The sequence below is a fragment of the Lissotriton helveticus genome, chromosome 11 (genome assembly GCF_964261635.1).
Source record: "Lissotriton helveticus chromosome 11, aLisHel1.1, whole genome shotgun sequence".
Taxonomy (NCBI): Eukaryota; Metazoa; Chordata; class Amphibia; order Caudata; family Salamandridae; genus Lissotriton; species Lissotriton helveticus.
In genome coordinates, this window is record NC_136072.1 from 111,483,828 (window position 1) to 111,502,156 (window position 18,329).

General features: G+C 44.4%; 1 protein-coding gene across 2 annotated transcripts in view; it reads right to left on the bottom strand.

Moving 5' to 3' along the window:
* GNB4 (G protein subunit beta 4) overlaps window positions 1-18,329 on the bottom strand; it is a 708,510-nt gene that overhangs the window by 389,958 nt on the left and 300,223 nt on the right. The gene's annotated exons all lie outside the window — the stretch shown is intronic.

The following is an 18,329-nucleotide window of genomic DNA, read 5'->3' on the forward strand; positions in this document are numbered from 1 at the left end:
GGAGTGGTGAGGCTGCTGCGGAGGACCAGATACTGGCGGTCCGGCAACCTGACAACTGCAACAGCAGGGAGAATGTGCAGGAACCGGTACGGGCAGTGAGTGGCCAATGAACGGGAGGGTAGGGAATCCCCGTTCCCCTGATGCCCAGGAGGAGAGGCGCCCGCTGCTCAGAGGGAAGAGTGGTCTTGAGTCCAGGGTAGCCTAATGACTGGAGCTGCGGAGTACTGGCAGCCACCACTAGGTGACAAGGGACAGACCAGGAGAGGCGCTGAGGAGGGAATCGGCCTATAGCCGAGTGAGGGTGTTGTATGGCTTTAAATTGTCTCAGGAAAAACTGTGCATTTGTTTGACAACATTAATGTCAGAGTTGTGCCAGACTGATTCCGTGCACACCCCCAGGATATGTTGGCCTATAGCCCTCCTAGCTCACAGTGCACCATCTGTACCACTAAACCCGACAAGGTAACAAATGGATGGGGCAACCTCAAAAATGACAACCCTGACTCCCCAAGGAATTGTGGTTAACAGGTCTAGAACTCTTTTGGTTAGTCACTTATGCATACTTAAAGAAATACACAACCTGTAGTTTCAATATTTATTGAAGCATTGTGATTCTGGAGTAAATTATGTGTGCTGCAATGATCAATAGAAGGAAACCGAATAGAGTAATTAGCATTACAAGGACAGTGAAAAAGATAAACAATTTCACTATTGTGCTAGAACAGTGAATATATAGCGGCATATAAGTGCTGTGATATAATGTGCTCTTACCTAGCGCCTCCATAACCTGTTTTTCCTAGAGTGGGTGTTCTATCAAAATTCCTGCCAAGTGATCTAACTCCCCATTACCTGCGGGTGTCATGAGGCTGCTCATCTTGGTGTAGAACTGGACATACCTCGTTGAGCTGGAATTCCGGCATGCAGCGACCTCGCAATGTGAACAGAGAGCTCTTCTGAACTAAACAAGTAAGTGGTTGTTGTGCATATATAATAAACCCACTGTGCCATATCGAAGTCGCAGTCAGACCGCAATTGTTTATTCTAGTATGATAGCTCTGGCTCGTACTGAAAGTTAAAAGGTGTCGTGATGGTGTGCCTACAAAGTGGAAAGGTAGGCAAATGCAGTATCGGAGATTAATATCTTGGGCTGAAACGCAAGCAAACTTAAGTCAAATGTCACTGTGTGTAAGAGAGAAGGCAACTTTAGAAACTGGAGCATATAAAATGGCGGTGTTTCTAACCGGGCTTAACCGGACAACTTAACAAGGGCATGACACACAGGCATCAAGCATGGCCTTCTGTGTGTGTGGGGGGGGGGGCTCTCCACAGGCTAAAGAGCCAGGTGCCAGATCAGAAGGCAGAGTGGGGCAGCGGTGCAGACAGCGACAACAGTACACCCACCTAGTGGGCCACGGACAGGAAGGCTAAAATAGATCGGATCCGCCATCCACCACCCATATAGGAATATGACCAACTTGAAACACTGTCACGGGTACAAGGACAGACACTGTTCAACCATGGGCCAAGACCAAACAGACCCGCCAGTATAATTTGGACAAATATGCATTCATTGGAGAGAATGACACTGAACCTCTTACAGGATGGCAGAATCATACCAGCCTGGACCCCAACCTCAAGACACCATAATCAGTGATAAGGGAGTCATAGACCGCTCTGGAGGATAAAAAATTTATTTAAATCATTGCTCTAGATAATAATCTCCCCCCGCGCTGACTTCCATAAAAAGTCTTCCCTGGTGACTCTAATGGAACAGACTCTAGAAGAACACACTGACACTCTTAAAAAGTTGCAGTCCACATAGAGGGGGTAATCATCGCAGAGACACTCACAGATGTGACACGAATCCTTGTGATTCCCCCTCGCGGTCGATATTGTGACTGTACCCCGCCTTTCTCGAAGCTGAACCCTACAATTGTGCTGCGGATACGCCTTGGGTACACTATTGGTATGGGGGGCTCCTGCCCCCTACTTGTCTGTAGGTGAGAATACTATACTTTAAACTTCGGAGATCCCCTGCGAGGGTATATTGGCGGATTGTGCCTTGAATCTTTGTTGTGGAAAAATTAATAAAAACTTCTTTGAAAAAAAAAAAGTTGCAGTCCGACGTTTGCTGCCTAACAGTGACGGCACAACAGCTCAATGCACGGGCAGAGGATGCAGAGGGTAGATCTAGATAAAACATCTGTCTGGTGGGCTTGGCCCGAAAAGGTGGAAGGGCAAGACATAAAACAATTTGTTGTACCCTACGTGCAACAAACAATAAAGCCTGAAGTGTTGACCGCCCACTTCAAGGTGGAATGCGCACACTGCATCCTGGGATTAATGCCAGGGGCAAGAGAGAGAGCCCAGATTGCTAGGATCCTGAATTTTAAAGATCGTTAAAGAATCCTGCAATTGGCAAGTCGACGCAGCCCTATACAAACAGAGAACCACACAATTACGGTCTTTCCAGACTATAACCAGGAAGTCCTGACACAATAGAGATCATTTGACAAAGTCAAGCAGAAACTACATAAATGAAACATACAAATCATGATGAGTTTTCCGGCAAAGCTAAAAATCCTCTCTGAGGACTGCTCCAAGGGCTGTCTGGAAAGCTTGCGGCCGGCGGGCCAGAAACAGCATAGGGCCCTAGGTTTGGGTGATCACCACCCCCAGCAGGAGCAGCGTCGAGTTTAGAGTACAATAGAGCAATCACCGCTCACCCAGATGACACCCTATCGGCCATGGAATTTGCGGACTAACGGTTAACGTGAGGCTCCAATCTCGATATGGACACTATCTGGCAGGCACACAGGAGAGGTGGAGAGTAGTCGTCATGCAAAGTTTTGGTGTTCGACCCTACACCCCCAGACATAGAGGGAAAGGCGGTGGTTTGAATAATCCTTACCAATTTATTTAAGCTTGATTTAGCACATATTTAGGAAGTAAGAGACGCCTCAAGCATTGGGGTGGTGGGTAGTTTTACACCCACAGCATCAGGTGGTGGGGGATGGTGGTTTATTGTAACTCGACGGGGGAACCCCAGGGGGGAGGGGGAGCAGGGGGATAGAAACAGGAGCAGAAGGTTAATGGTATCCAGGAAGAGATGGGTGGAACACGGAGTAAGGTATGGTGGGGTAGGTCCCACAAATGCTGTAAGCTACATGGACATATTAACGATAGGGAGGCCACCGAATAATCAGCCTACGCTGGGATCTCAACATCTGAAAGCTATTAAAGATTAATGCTGCAAAATCTCCATGCTTCATGTTGCCGGAGGAGGTGAATTAACGTTTTAAAAATGCTGTCGCTAAAATGCTAAGGGGTCACAAATTATGTGACATCTTCTCAGTCTGTTTTCCTAACAATATGCATTCTGTGATTCGAAAATGTGACTTTTGCCATTATACGTATGGTGTCAAAAATTGTGTGGCTTCATGCATTGGAAAAAAAACTACAAAGACTAGCTATAGCTTGTATTTGGAGGTTTGCTCTACTTTTTGAAATGCTCCAGTGTCCGTAGGCGGGGGCGGAAGGATGGCTCCAACAGAAGGGTTTTAAGGCTCAGCCTTTCAGGCTTGCTTTATTAATATGTTCAGTCAAAACAGACAGGTGTCGAGCAGACCGTCTGCTGAGCCCCATGGACTTCCCGCACATCCCCTTTCAGCAAAAGGTCAAACACTGGCAGCAACTGCCGCACCGCTGAAAGTAGGGCAGAAATGCAATTTCTGCCGGCCCACTAATTGAGGCATGATAGACCCACGGACTCGGCTGCGTGTTGCAAAAAATGACTGCACCACATCTGCACTGCTGGCCCAGGGGTATTGATGCTGCATATTAAAGGGCAAGGACATGCCCGGTGGTCGTCCTGTCTTTACTGGACTCATTGCAGGCATTATAAGTGAGGGGGACACCTAGGACACAGGCTCGTGTTCACAGGTGAATTATATCAAGCACCACATCTGCACTGCTGGCCCAGGGGTATTGATGCTACATATTACAGGGCAGGGACATGCCCGGTGGTCGTCCTGTCTTTACTGGACTCATTGCAGGCATTATAAGTGAGGGGGACACCTAGGACACAGGCTCGTGTTCACAGGTGAATTATATCAAGCACCACATCTGCACTGCTGGCCCAGGGGTATTGATGCTACATATTACAGGGCAGGGACATGCCCGGTGGTCGTCCTGTCTTTACTGGACTCATTGCAGGCATTATAAGTGAGGGGGACACCTAGGACACAGGCTCGTGTTCACAGGTGAATTATATCAAGCATTTACAATGCAATAGGTCAGACATTTGCACGAGTTTAAGCTATTGGCATTGTAAACGACAATGTATTTTATTCATCTGTTTTGCTAATTAACACATAAATAAAATGCATTATCATTTACAATGTCAATAGCTCAAACTCTTATAAATGTGCGACCCATTTTCTTTCAAAGAAGCGTCCGCCATTGTCCCGGGCTGCTTGGAAAGTGAAAGCACGAATGCGCGCTGAATGCTGCAGGAAAGCATTTCGTGCCTGCAGTAGGAGAAACTCGTTAAAGAAAATAGTGCTTACAGAGTAAACAAGACATACCATGTAAGAACAGAAGTAATAACAAGCATTGGAAATGCAATAGGTCTCGCATTAGGAAAGTTTGAGCTATTGGTCTTTAAATGATTTTTTTTTATTTATGTGTTGTTTTTTAAAATAGCTAAATTTATAGCTTTGTCATTTACAATGCCAATAGTTAGAACTTTCACAAATGTGACACCTATAGCATTTGCAATGCAACATGTTTTGTATTTAGGTGACTTAGATGTATTGATATTACAAATAACAATGGCTTTACATTTTTTAAAATAATTAATACTTAAATAATTTATTTAATTTGTAATGTCAATAGCTTAAACTTTTGTAAATAACTTTTGTGAAGATTATGTTCAGTGTTTTTTATTGTGACGAAAATCCAAGAACAAAAGTGAAATATTAACATCTTTTTGTGATTTGTAATAAAGCTTGAAAACAGCTTGAAACATTGAAAGAACATATTTGAACCAGTGATGCAGTGGTGGTGCTGAGTGATGCTGTGGTTGCGCTGAGTGATGCTGTGGTTGCGCTGAGTGATGCTGTGGTTGCGCTGAGTGATGCGGTGGTTGCGCTGAGTGATGCGGTGGTTGCGCTGAGTGATGCGGTGGTTGCGCTGAGTGATGCGGTGGTTGCGCTGAGTGATGCGGTGGTTGCGCTGAGTGATGCGTGGTTGCGCTGAGTGATGCTGTGGTTGCGCTGAGTGATGCTGTGGTTGCGCTGAGTGATGCTGTGGTTGCGCTGAGTGATGCTGTGGTTGCGCTGAGTGATACTGGTGTGGCGCTGAGTGATACTGGTGTGGCGCTGAGTGATACTGGTGTGGCGCTGAGTGATAATGTGGTGGCGCTGAGTGATAATGTGGTGGCGCTGAGTGAGAATGTGGCGGCGCTGAGTGAGAATGTGGCGGCGCTGAGTGGTGCTGTGGTGGTGCGGGGTGATGCTGAGTGATGATGTGGTGATGGTGAGTGGTGCTGAGTGGTGCTGTGGTGGTGCAGAGTGATGCTGTGGTGGTGCAGAGTGATGCTGTGGTGGTGCAGAGTGGTGCTGTGGTGGTGCAGAGTGGTGCTGTGGTGGTGCAGAGTGGTGCTGTGGTGGTGCAGAGTGGTGCTGTGGTGGTGCAGAGTGGTGCTGTGGTGGTGCAGAGTGGTGCTGTGGTGGTGCAGAGTGGTGCTGTGGTGGTGCAGGGTGGTGCTGTGGTGGTGCAGGGTGGTGCTGTGGTGGTGCAGAGTGGTGCTGTGGTGGTGCAGAGTGGTGCTGTGGTGGTGCAGAGTGGTGCTGTGGTGGGGCAGAGTGGTGCTGTGGTGGGGCAGAGTGGTGCTGAGTGATGCTGTGGTGGTGCTGAGTGATGCTGTGGTGGTGCTGAGTGATGCTGTGGTGGTGCTGAGTGATGCTGTGGTGGTGCTGAGTGATGCTGTGGTGGTGCTGAGTGATGCTGTGGTGGTGCTGTGGTGGTGCTGAGTGGTGCTGTGGTGGTGCTGAGTGATGTGGTGGTGCTGAGTGATGCTGTGGTGGTGCTGAGTGATGCTGTGGTGGTGCTGAGTGATGCTGTGGTAGTGATGAGTGGGAGAGGGAGAAAAAGGAGAGCAGGGCGAGGGAGAGGGTAAAGAGGGAGAGAGGGGGAGAGAGGAGAGAGAGAGGGGGAGAGACAAGAGAGAGACGGGGAGAGAGGAGAGGGAAGAAAGGGAGAAAGGGAGAGGGAAGTGAGGGAAAGGGAGAAAGGGAAAGGGGGTAGAGGGAGAGAGGGTAGAGGGAGAGAGCGAAGGACGGAGGGGAGAGAGAGGGGAGGGGGAGAGGGAGAGAGAGAGGAGAGCAGGCAGAGGGGGAGATGGGGAGAGGGAGAAAAAGGAGAGCAGGGGGAAGGTAAATAGAGGGAGAGAGGAGAGAGAGGGGAGAGAGGAGAGGGAGAGGGTGAGAGAGGAGGGAGGGAAGTGAGGGAAAGGGAGAGAGGTAGATGGAGAGAGGGAGAGTGAGAGAGTGAGGGGAGGGAGAGAGAGACGGAGGACGAGAGGGAAGGAGGGAGAGGAGAGGGAATGGAGAGGGAGAACGGTAAAGAAAAATAGAAAACTGAGAAGCCTTGCTTCAAAAAGAGGCATACCTTATCCTCAAATTTAATAGGGTCATGACAGGATTGAACAACATGACCGAACTGTCAAAAGCGTAAAAACCACATTTCCCATAATGCACCATATAGGGTCACCGATAACCAAATGCTGTTGCCAACCATTATTGGCTGAGATGCCTAAACTACATTTCCCATACACTTGAAAGCGGTGAAACATATATGAGACTCCAAGAGAAAATGCTTTTTGCCCGCTCGTGAACAACCGAGGAAAGCAGCTACAATAGACGATTAAACAAAGTTATGAAGATATAAGGTAAGCCCAGCCAAGGGACACAAACGTGACTGAATGCATAGTAAGAAAATCACGGGCCAACAGCTAAACCGGCTCTGATATTTTCTTTCAGAAACGCGCGCTAATCACCCATCGGAGATTGCACTCTGAAACAAAAGGAAAACGGCCGGGGGGGAAGTCCGTCACGCTGAGGTACGCATTCAAAAATAGAAAGTATTATTCAAACGTACTTGTGCAATATGATACTAAATTGATCAAATCCGTCTTTTGTAGCACCTAGCACTGAATATCGGACAAACCAAAAAACGAAAGCGGCTGCTCTGAGAAAATACATGAGTTATTGGGGTGTGGGGAGCACACAAGTCTTTGTTATGGTAAGCCACTGGTGCTGCGTCTAATAAGGGTAGTCACTCCTTGGAAAAAACGTATGGTTATTTCAAGTTTAAGCACCTGAATAGACGTGCACTGTTCACCTGGTGCTAAGCACCTTCAAAATATGAGCACTTTTTATCATCAATTGATTCTTTAATACATCATTTTATCATTTTGTTGATTGAACATATAATCAATAATGCAAATTATTTCAACATATTAATATTACATTGCCTTTTTTCATGTAATCAAATATTTCATCACTCTAAATTTCAATCATTTTATGAACATTTATATGACACAATTTGATTTAGCTGCCCAATGCATTTCGGTACTCTAAGGTACCTTCATCAGGGGCCGATCTGTAATGAAAGATGAAAAACAAACGATGTAAGTGCAATGTATTGTTGGTGGGCCCATGGGTGTTATATAACATATGTTAGGTGAGTTCACACCTGTGTCTACTGTTCGCTTGGAATACACTGTGAGTGATAAATAAAAATGTAAAGTGTAATCAGTCAACCACTAATCTTGCAATAACAGTATAAACAAGACATATTCGAATCCCTTATAGGCTGCTTACCGGAATCCTGAGTACTATGCTGCAGTCAGTAAGCTGCAAATAACAAGTAAACCGAAAAACAAATGAAAAAACCTTTTTTGCTAATCAACTTAGGTGTCAACACAAGCTTGTCAATGCTTGATCAATAAATATTTACACGACTAGTGTACAGAAACATTAACTTCACGACAGATATCGGTGTTGAACAAAGGTCTTTCTTTTGTACCTACATCCAAGGCAAATGAGATGGAAACAGAGGGAGCTATATATCGCTTCATGAGAAATCTAAGATTACGTCATTTCTTCACGAATATAGTGGATCAAACAAACCAACCACAAGACACTTAAGAGCATCGTTTCAAACCTAAAAGTGTTTTTCAACCACCAATGGCCTACTCAACAGAACAAGCAGATCAAATGTATTCACTAATACAGGAGGTCCGATCAATGGATGCCCATGGTGGTTCAATCAGTCAACAATTGAAACAACTGGAATACTTAACACAACGCCAACTTAATCAACGCATGCACGCATCAACATTAGTTCAGTACCATAAAGCAAAAATGATCCTCCGAGGACTGAGATTATCAATCGAACCAATGCTTTTTCGTTTTAATTTGAATGCTAAGTTCATGGACAAATGGTATAGCATATTAAACAAGTGTTCACTAGATCTTATTTTTCTAATAGTAGAAGAACTAACTAAGACTATTCGTGAATTAGAAGAGGAGATCTTCAACCTAAAAACTGAGTTGGAAACAAGAATGGAAATTGACACATGGAAAATAAGCCTTGAAGGAATCAATCAAAAACTAGATAAATACAGCAAAGAGCTGCAAGAAGGGAAACTGCGCAAATACAAGCGTGATACCATTGACCAACAAATTAAACGAAGTGTACACGTGGGCAGAGATCTACGCCCGTCGTCAATACCATCCTAAAAAGACTCAATCGACAACAAACTCATCAGAAGAAAGCTTGGTCACGTATAAAGAAACATCTATCAGTAGAGGACCGGTAAGGATATCACCGACTACATCTCCAGTCATCACTGAAACTACACAAGCAGCCTCAACTAGGAGTTCTGTGGCTTTTTTGTCTCAAACACAGAATCAAGGCCTTCCACCTACGCACCTAGTGGAAACAGAAGGATTAAGCGCAAAACCAGGCGAGGAAGCCGCCGGAAAATCATTACGGAGCGGCAGGACAGTAATTTAATTATCAACATTTCCACAGAAACATTAACTTCACGACAGATATCGGTGTTGAACAAAGGTCTTTCTTTTGTACCTACATCCAAGGCAAATGAGATGGAAACAGAGGGAGCTATATATCGCTTCATGAGAAACCTAAGATTACGTCATTTCGTCACGGATATAGTGGATCAAACAAACCAACCACAAGACACTTATGAGCATTGTTTCAAACCTAAAAGTGTTTTTCAACCACCAATGTCACATAAAATGTTGGATACCTTTGAAATTATGGTTAAGAAAGATATCCAAACATTAGATTTCAAAAAGGACAGAGCACACAACCTTTCAAAGTCAGAATTACGAATCATCCAAAATATAGCTCAAAATCAAAATGTGACAATTCAACCTGCAGATAAAGGTGGTGCAATGGTCCTAATGGATACTCACTTTTACGAATATAAAGTAAATTAACACGTAACAGATACCAATACATATCTCTTATTGGATTCAGAACCCACAATGAGACTGCAACAAATGCTGAAGGAGTTATTACAAAGAGCTGTTGATCAAGAATGGATTGATGAAAATACCCAAGCTTATTTAACAACTAATCAGCCCAGATGCCCGCAGCTATACATCAGGGCCGGACTGGGAACCAAAACCGGCCCTGGCAAAGTGCTCGGCCAGCCCCCCCTCCTCCCCCTGGGGGTGGGGGGGATGCCAACGAGCTCTTTACCAGGGCCGCTTTTCCGCCGAATTTGTTACAGGCCCGATTTGGCAGCTTTGCTGCAAAAACGTCCCTGTCACAAAAACGGCCCCCAGGGGCCCAAAACCGGCCCCCACCCTTGCGGCCGACCGGGGAATTGCCCGGTGCCCGCAACGGCCAGTCCGGGCCTGCTATACATGCTTCCAGAGGGCCATAAACACCTAACCAACCCTCCATTCAGACCTATCGTCTCAGGCTGTGGTTCCATTTTTGACCCCCTTGGGCGATATCTAGACTACTTCCTACAGCAGTTTGTACAAGGTTGGCACTCTTATGTTAGAGACACCACAGATTTTTTGAACAAACTGACAACCATTGAACACGGATCTCAAGAAAACTGGAATCTATGCACCATTGACGTTGTAGCGTTATACATTTCGATCCCCCACTCATTGGGATTAGAATCTACTGAATGGGCATTACTACAGAAGGGCGACTTACCAATAAATAAAGTGTTTTTACTACAATTCAGTTTACATAACAGCTATTTCCACTGGAAGGACAACATTTTGCCCAGCTATCAGGGACATCAATGGGTTTTGCAGGAGCCCCTGCATACGCAAATATCTTTATGGCCCAGTTTGAGGCCGAAAACTTGATGCACACGGATGATTGGCAACACATCAGGCTGTATTGCAGGTTTATTGACGATGTATTCCTAATCTGGGATCACACTCCAGAAGCTCTGGAGCAAATGATATTGAAACTTAACCAGGTTAACTCCAGGATACAATTCACCTATAAAATTGACCATCGAGTTATCGACTTTCTGGATGTCAGAGTAATAAAACAACCTACAGGCTTTGAGACTGAGTTGTACACTAAACCAACAGATCGCAATAATACCCTGAGTTATACTAGTTTCCACCCACGAAGCCTGATAACAAACCTTCCATTCTCACAGTTCATCAGGATTAAAAGTATCTGCTCTAATCCTAACACATGTCGAATGAAACTGCTGGAACAAGTAGAAAAGTATGAAGAAAGAGGCTATCCTAGAGCTGCTTTACAAGAAAAAATAAAGCAGGTATTATTGATGGACAGACAAGAACTGTTGAGACCTAAAAGTAAGAAATCTAGTCAAAATATGGTATTTGTAACTAAATATACTACACAGTCAAAAGCGATTAAGAGAATCATTAATCAACGATGGGAACTATTATCCACAGAATCAGACTTCAAGACATATTTAAGGCAAAACCAATGCACGCTTACACAAGAGGACCTAACTTAAGAGAACTATTGAAACAGAAATCACAAGCACAAGAGACAATAACATACAAAGGCACCATACGGTGCCATAACTGTACACACTGCAACAACGTGCTAATTGGAAATACTTTTACTCATCCCACAACGGGAATATCCATAAAATTCAAACACACCAGTGACTGTAACACACAGAACGAAGTTTATGGAATCAAATGTCCATGTGGAAGGATGTACGTAGGGAAAACTGAAAGGAAGTTGAAAATCAGACTTACAGAACATAAAAGCAGGATACGTCATACCAATTTAGCGTCACCTTTAGCAGTACACTGGAGGGACGCAAAACACACTATAGTACAGTTGCGAGTTTTTGTAATTGAGCAACTTGTAATACGTCCAGGTATAGATACTCATCAGAGATTACTACAGCGCGAATTGTACTGGATTAAATTCCTAAATACTATGACTCCAACAGGTCTTAATGATAGGTATGACTTATCTTGTTACCTTTGAATTTAATACAGTCTATAGGATGTAATAAATCAATGCAAAGTGTGGCAACTTAACCTAACACCACTCTTTATAGATCGTGTATACAAAATGATGTCATGTAATTCATGAATATGTGAACCCCCAGCATAAATTTCATGATCAATGTCTGCGTAATCTGTTGAGGATGTATATATTGGTCTCTATGAATAGAGAATGTAATTTACAAATATGTGAACTTTCAGCATAAATTTCATCATCCATGTATGTGTAACCTGTAGACGTGGTATACACTGGTTTCCATGAATTTGTGCATCATCATAAACATAAGATAGGATTACACAACAGAACATCCCAATACGAGTTTACAACAAAGTTTTACCTTGATTGAAGACATTCAACACTGACAAATAACATCACCATAGCAGCACATGAATATTTTTCAAAAGCAGACGTTTATTTGCGTTTCTCGGGAGGATGAAGATTGTAACCATAGTTATCACCCGTTTCTTGAGAACTAGTAAAAGATTTAACATTACATATAGTATCCACAGTTAGGTGTAAGCGAAAGAACGACTTTCGTATCATTCCAATATGGCGGACGGCTTTTTGTGTTTAGAACGCGATATACTATGTGAGTTCGTTGTCGTCTCTCACCATCATGAAAGAACGACAACGCGCGAAACGAAGACTACATAGGGTGGAGGTATTTTGAACTCCGGCTGCAATTTTGTTTGGAGCAACCGGGATTACGTGAACAAACGGCCAAAATATTCAGGTAACATACGGACACTGCGGTGTTACCGCGTAACACTTATATAAGTTTTGTTATGATGAAATAACAGTGGCGTTTGGACGCTTACCGAGTCTTTTCAATTTATCTTATAGATCGTCTAACCATACGAGAGAGGTACTTTTTTTGAGTTGTCATTCACTGAACTTCGGTCCATGTATAGTGGACATACCGATAATGGTTCAACTTATTTTTGTAGGAGAATCTGATACTTATGATCATCACACAGGTACGAACTCGTCGTGTAAATATTTATTGATCAAGCATTGACAAGCTTGTGTTGACACCTAAGTTGATTAGCAAAAAAGGTTTTTTCATTTGTATTTCGGTTTACTTGTTATTTGCAGCATACGGACTGCAGCATAGTACTCAGGATTCCAGTAAGCAGCCTATAAGGGATTCGAATATGTCTTGTTTATACTGTTATTGCAAGATTAGTGGTTGACTGATTACACTTTACATTCTTTTTTATCACTCACAGTGTATTCCAAGCGAACAGTGGACACAGGTATGAACTCACATAACATATGTTATATAACACCCATGGGCCCACCAACAATACATTGCACTTACATCGTTTGTTTTTCATCTTTCATTACAGATCGGCCCCTGATGAAGGTACCTTAGAGTACCGAAATGCATTGGGCAGCTAAATCAAATTGTGTCATATAAATGTTCATAAAATGATTGAAATGTAGAGTGATGGAATATTTGATTACATGAAAAAAGGCAATGTAATATTAATATGTTGAAATAATTTGCATTATTGATTATATGTTCAATCAACAAAATGATAAAATGATATATTAAAGAATCAATTGATGATAAAAAGTGCTCATATTTTGAAGGTGCTTAGCACCAGGTGAACAGTGCACGTCTATTCAGGTGCTTAAACCTGAAATAACCATACTGAGAAAATACATAGCATTCAGGTATGCCTAAACTTTCATTCACTAAATAAAACAGTAGCAGGCTACACGTACAACTGAGTGAAAGGAATAATATGAGTACATCTTCCACAGAATCCTGTATAAACATTTTCCGGCGCAAACAGCGATGGAAAACGAGCGGATTCTCACTGCCGCCAAAAAAGGTAGGAGAGAATAAATAACTGAAAATCCTAAACCAAATCAATTGAGGACGTAATTACTGACGATCTGTGGTAGACTGTTTTAGGGCAAAAAAACGAAACAAGTTAAAAGAAACACGAGACACGGCCTAGCTGCCGTGTAAGTGAAAGTACGACCGGCCGGCCGTGGCAGTGAATAATTAGGGGAGGAGAAAAAAATGCCTGAGGCAGAGCGCACGCTGGGAGAAGCTTGTGGGAGGGAGGCTGATGGCTTTGATGTGGGGAAATGCGCCTGCTTGTGTCCACGTGCACTGCATCAAATCGCCCGTTTGGTTAAGCTCTCGATAAGCCCCTATATGTCTCGCCAGCTCAATGCGCAAGCGCATTGGCAGGCGAGACCTAAAAAGTAGGGGTGTGGAGGGGAATTGGAGGAGATATAGCCAAATTCCATGGGGCATTCTGATCAAAGATAAGGTGGTGACGAGGAAAAAGGGTTGGAAAGATGGGGCGCAGCCAAAAGAGTCTTAATGCAGCAATCAACAAACACTTCACCTAGACACCCTTTATTATTTTCTGACTTTATGCCCCTATGATATAGACCTGGCCTTCGATTTCCTCCGACCTCTCTTCTCCTTGCGGACCTTTGCCATAAACAGCTTGGCTTCCCTTTCTTTCAGAGCCTTCAGGTTCATTTTCCTGCAGGAAGGACAATCCTCAACGTCATGATCCAATGACAAACACCATACGCAATCGTCGTGTGGGTCAGTTATGGACATGTGTCCACCGCACTGCACCCCCTGCAAGGCTTAAATACCGATTTTCTCGACGACATCTTTGAGAAGAGAGAAAAAGAGAGAACAGGATACAAACTGGAAACACAAAGTAACAAGCCACAGAAAGTCCCAAAAAACCATTGGCGTCGACGGCGCGTAAAAAAGGGAAACATCACCACACCGATGAGGCCCTATTATGGATCCAGTGACGTCAGCGAGGTCGCGAGCGGAGCCGTGCCTCTGTGACGTCGTCCACGTCCTCATCGGCGTGGAGAGCTACAAAAGTTTCCGAATGTTGCTGACGCTGGGGATATATTTACAAGGTGAGGAATCCACTGGCAGATGTATCCATCAGAAACCCAGCTTAATAGTACTCATTTGTTTATTGACCTCGTGAGGATGAAATACTGCGTGACCATGTGGGCATTTGTGCCTATGACAGTGGGGAAGTCAAACAAACCCCGACTGAGGATGCTTTAGTCCACAGACACCAGGCAAAAGAAGCAGGTCGCCTGAGCATGTTCTCACTGGGAGTGCTGGTTTCACCAATCCCAAAGAAAATCCCCATAACGCAACTTCTAGTGTTCGTGTTCGTAGACGCCCAATTTATTGCCCTTTGTGGTTACTGGTCCAAACGGTTTGTAGGTGTTGGCAACAGTCAACTGTAATTCAAGCTTTCAGGACGCTTGCATTTACAACTCATTAGGAAACTTGCACTTTGCAAATTTGAGAAACGTTTTCTATAACCTATAGTGATAAAATATTTGCTCAAGACTAAACTCTGATCTGCAGTGTAAAGAGTAATTTTGAACTTTCACTGAAACCCAAAGCGGTTTTCTGCATTTACATCAACAGGGAAACAATTTAACGCTCAGATAAAGAAAATGGTAAAACTGTAGTAGAACCTTGTGGTTCTATTGTAGATGTCCACTCAATCGATCAGATCTTGCACCCAACCAGCGCAGTATAGCAAAGGTGTTCTGGAGCTAAAGAATGAATGGTTGCTATGCAACACGTTCCAACTCAATCTATCGTGGGACATTTTTTATTCAGAGATACTAGCAAAACACTAATTCAATGGACTGCTTCTCGGCTGACCTCTTTGGAGCACCAACGACAACTGCAATTAAAACAAGCAGTGTGTGAGGGTGCAGTACCACAGGCTGTAACGAGGTGTGCCGTGGGACATCTTTTGGCTATATATGGCACTTCACCCTGCAACAAGGTCATGGAGAGAGGATATGGCGCAGTGGTGAGCGCTGCGGGCTGGGGATCCCGGTTCTAGTCTGGTGTTAGCCTGATTTTTTAATCTCACCCGACTGCATGGATATGCATGCTATGTAAATAAAAGCTAGAAATGTATAATAAAAACATAAGACACAAATGCTCGGGGGCAAGCAAGATCATAAGCTAAACAGTAGTGGGCTCGGAGTTGTGGTGGGAGCCTCTAGCAGTTTTGTGGGAGGGGGAGGCACGGGGAGATTAAGAGAGGGACAGCTAGCAAATTAAGCTATGGAAGGTTCATTGCACAAGTAAACAGAACACTTAAGGAGCAAAGACGCAGCCCATAAAAATAAAAAATAAAGAGTTATTTCAAAGTATAAATAACCTGAACAGTAAGAGCACATGTAAGAGGGCCAGTCCTCATGGGAGGAGACAAAATTCCAAAAGGAGGGACTACTAAGTGTACTCACCAATGAAAATCCAGCATTTCTAAAGGACAGCAATAGGAACAAATGAAAAAGAGAGGCTGTTTTCAAGCCCAATCCTAGATACAGCATGTCTCTCGGAGACAGCGCAAGCGCTGCCTAGGCAAAACTTTAAAAGGGGGCGGTTTCATAAATTTCTGGCTTGACAAAATCCGGGCATGGTACTGCTTCAGGAAACTCACGGTGGGTAATAAATAAGAATTTCTGGGGCGCGGAGAATACACAATTTTGGCACATTCCAGTTTCACTTAATGCTTGCGTGGGGTGGGGATCATGGCCCGCCTATTGGCGGTTTCGAGATTATGGGAAGACCACGGGGTAGGTATGCTGCAATTGGAAAGGGGAGAGGATCTTGGTGGCCTCCTTGTATTTGCCACCGGGACTACAGAACACAATGCTGGAAAGGATGGGGAAACTGATCATGCAGATTAGAGGGCACCCGAATACTAAGGAGCGAACTTAACCTTACCATGCTCTCCAAAATGGACTGATTTTCTCTTGCGGAAAAGAGGGGGATAAGAGATTCACCAATTTCACGCATACCATGTGCTTGACAGATCTCTGGAAGTGGCCACACCAATATGAGAGGCAGCATTCCTACATCTCGGGAGAAATAGGCACAGGCTTGAAACTCAATTATATCCTAGTGCCAGCAACACAGTCGGTACAGAGATACGAGCTTCCTGCCGAGAGGCATTTCTGATCACGCCTCTGTGCACCAGACTGACCAGTAGGACAGAGACGCAGGGCTGATAGGAGAGGAAGGGCTGACTGAAGAGTCGATCTGTGGTTGCTACACCACTAGGAGACTCTGAAAGCTCTGTGGACGATAACGGATCAATATTTTAACAAAAAACATCAAAACAGTCAACTTCGAAGTGATTATGTTGGAGGCCTACAAAACGGTAATCAGTGGTCAGATTATGGCTGTGGAGAAATAGAGGGAGCTGGCCAAACAACTGCAAAATATAGAACACAGCCTCTGTAAATGGGAAGCGGACCTCTGGTGAAATTTAAGTGCTGAGCTCCACCACAAACTACAGCTTGCTAGGGATGAATACAGACAAGTGGCTGCGCAAGAAGTGGGGGCGCTTCACAGAACCAGACAATACAAATCGTATGAGGTGAAAAATAAGGCAGGTAAACTCTTAGTATCACTACCCAAAAAAATAAAAGATGCATGCCAAAGATTCTGGAGTGGATTAAGCCAGAGGGGGCAACCAATGCAACAATGGATGGTGTCGCAAAGGCCTACCCAGGATATTTTGAATGACTGTACAGAGCCTTGTGAGGGGGATCGGACAGGGAGGCTTAGATATCTAGATTTGTGACAGATGCTCCACTCTCACTCGACGACAAACATAAGCTGAAGAGGGATATCGACCCGTCAGAGATTGCAGATATAATCTCAACTGAAAAGTGGGAAAACTTCGTGCCTCAACAAACCCCCGCCCCTTTTCTTCAAGTGTCTCAGTAGAAAACTTGGAGAGTCGCCTGTAGATGTTCTAAGAGGCAGTTTGGAGGATATGTTCCTGAACGAAAAACTTAGTGGTAATTCAAAAGGAAGGGAAACCCCTGACTGACTGGGCCTCATTTAGGCAGATCTCTCTGATCAATGGAGGCCAAAATCTTGGCCAAGGTTTTGACAAACCGCCTATATGAAGGAATTGACGCACTGTTAAGACCAGACCAGTATGACTTCATGTCACACCAGTCCACATTGCTCAATTTTCAGCGGCTGTCTGGAGTCTTGGTCCGGGCTATCACGCTGAGAGAGGATGTGTTGCTACTCTATGCTGAAAAAAGTTTTTGACTCTCGGGAATAGTCCTACCTGGTGGTATTACTGGAGAAGATGGGATGTGGCCTGGTCTTCATGGCCTAGATTATAGACACTATATGCTGAAGCTGTGAAAAGAGTGAGGATGAACAGAGCACTGCCAAGAGAGTTCCAACTGGGTAGAGGCACACTGCAGGATTGCCCGCTCTCTCCCTTGTTCTTTGCCCAGATCATTGAGCCACTGGCCAGCTGGGTGCGCTGCGTCGCCCAAATAAGAGGACTCAGGTGGAACCCGGATTGGGAAGTTGTCATATTTCTCTTAGCGGATGACATACACTTTTATCTGGCTGACTCAGAGGGCTCGATCCCTAGGACGATGGAAATCATTATTGTTTTTAGACAACACTCTGGGATAAACATCAACTGGCACAAATCGACTGCATTCCCATTAACAAACTGGCAGCCCCTGTGGAGGTGCTGGGTGAACCAACCCTATGCAAATGGTGACTACTGGGTTTAAGTACTTTGGATTGTATCATGACTAATAAGAGCGACTTTATGAGAAATAACCCACAGAGGGTCTTGGAGGAGTGTAAAGCGGCTGCAGACCACTTGAGGAAACTGACACTCTTCTTAACGGTCATGTCAGCAACTCCCCACCTCAGCATTCCCAGGACTCTC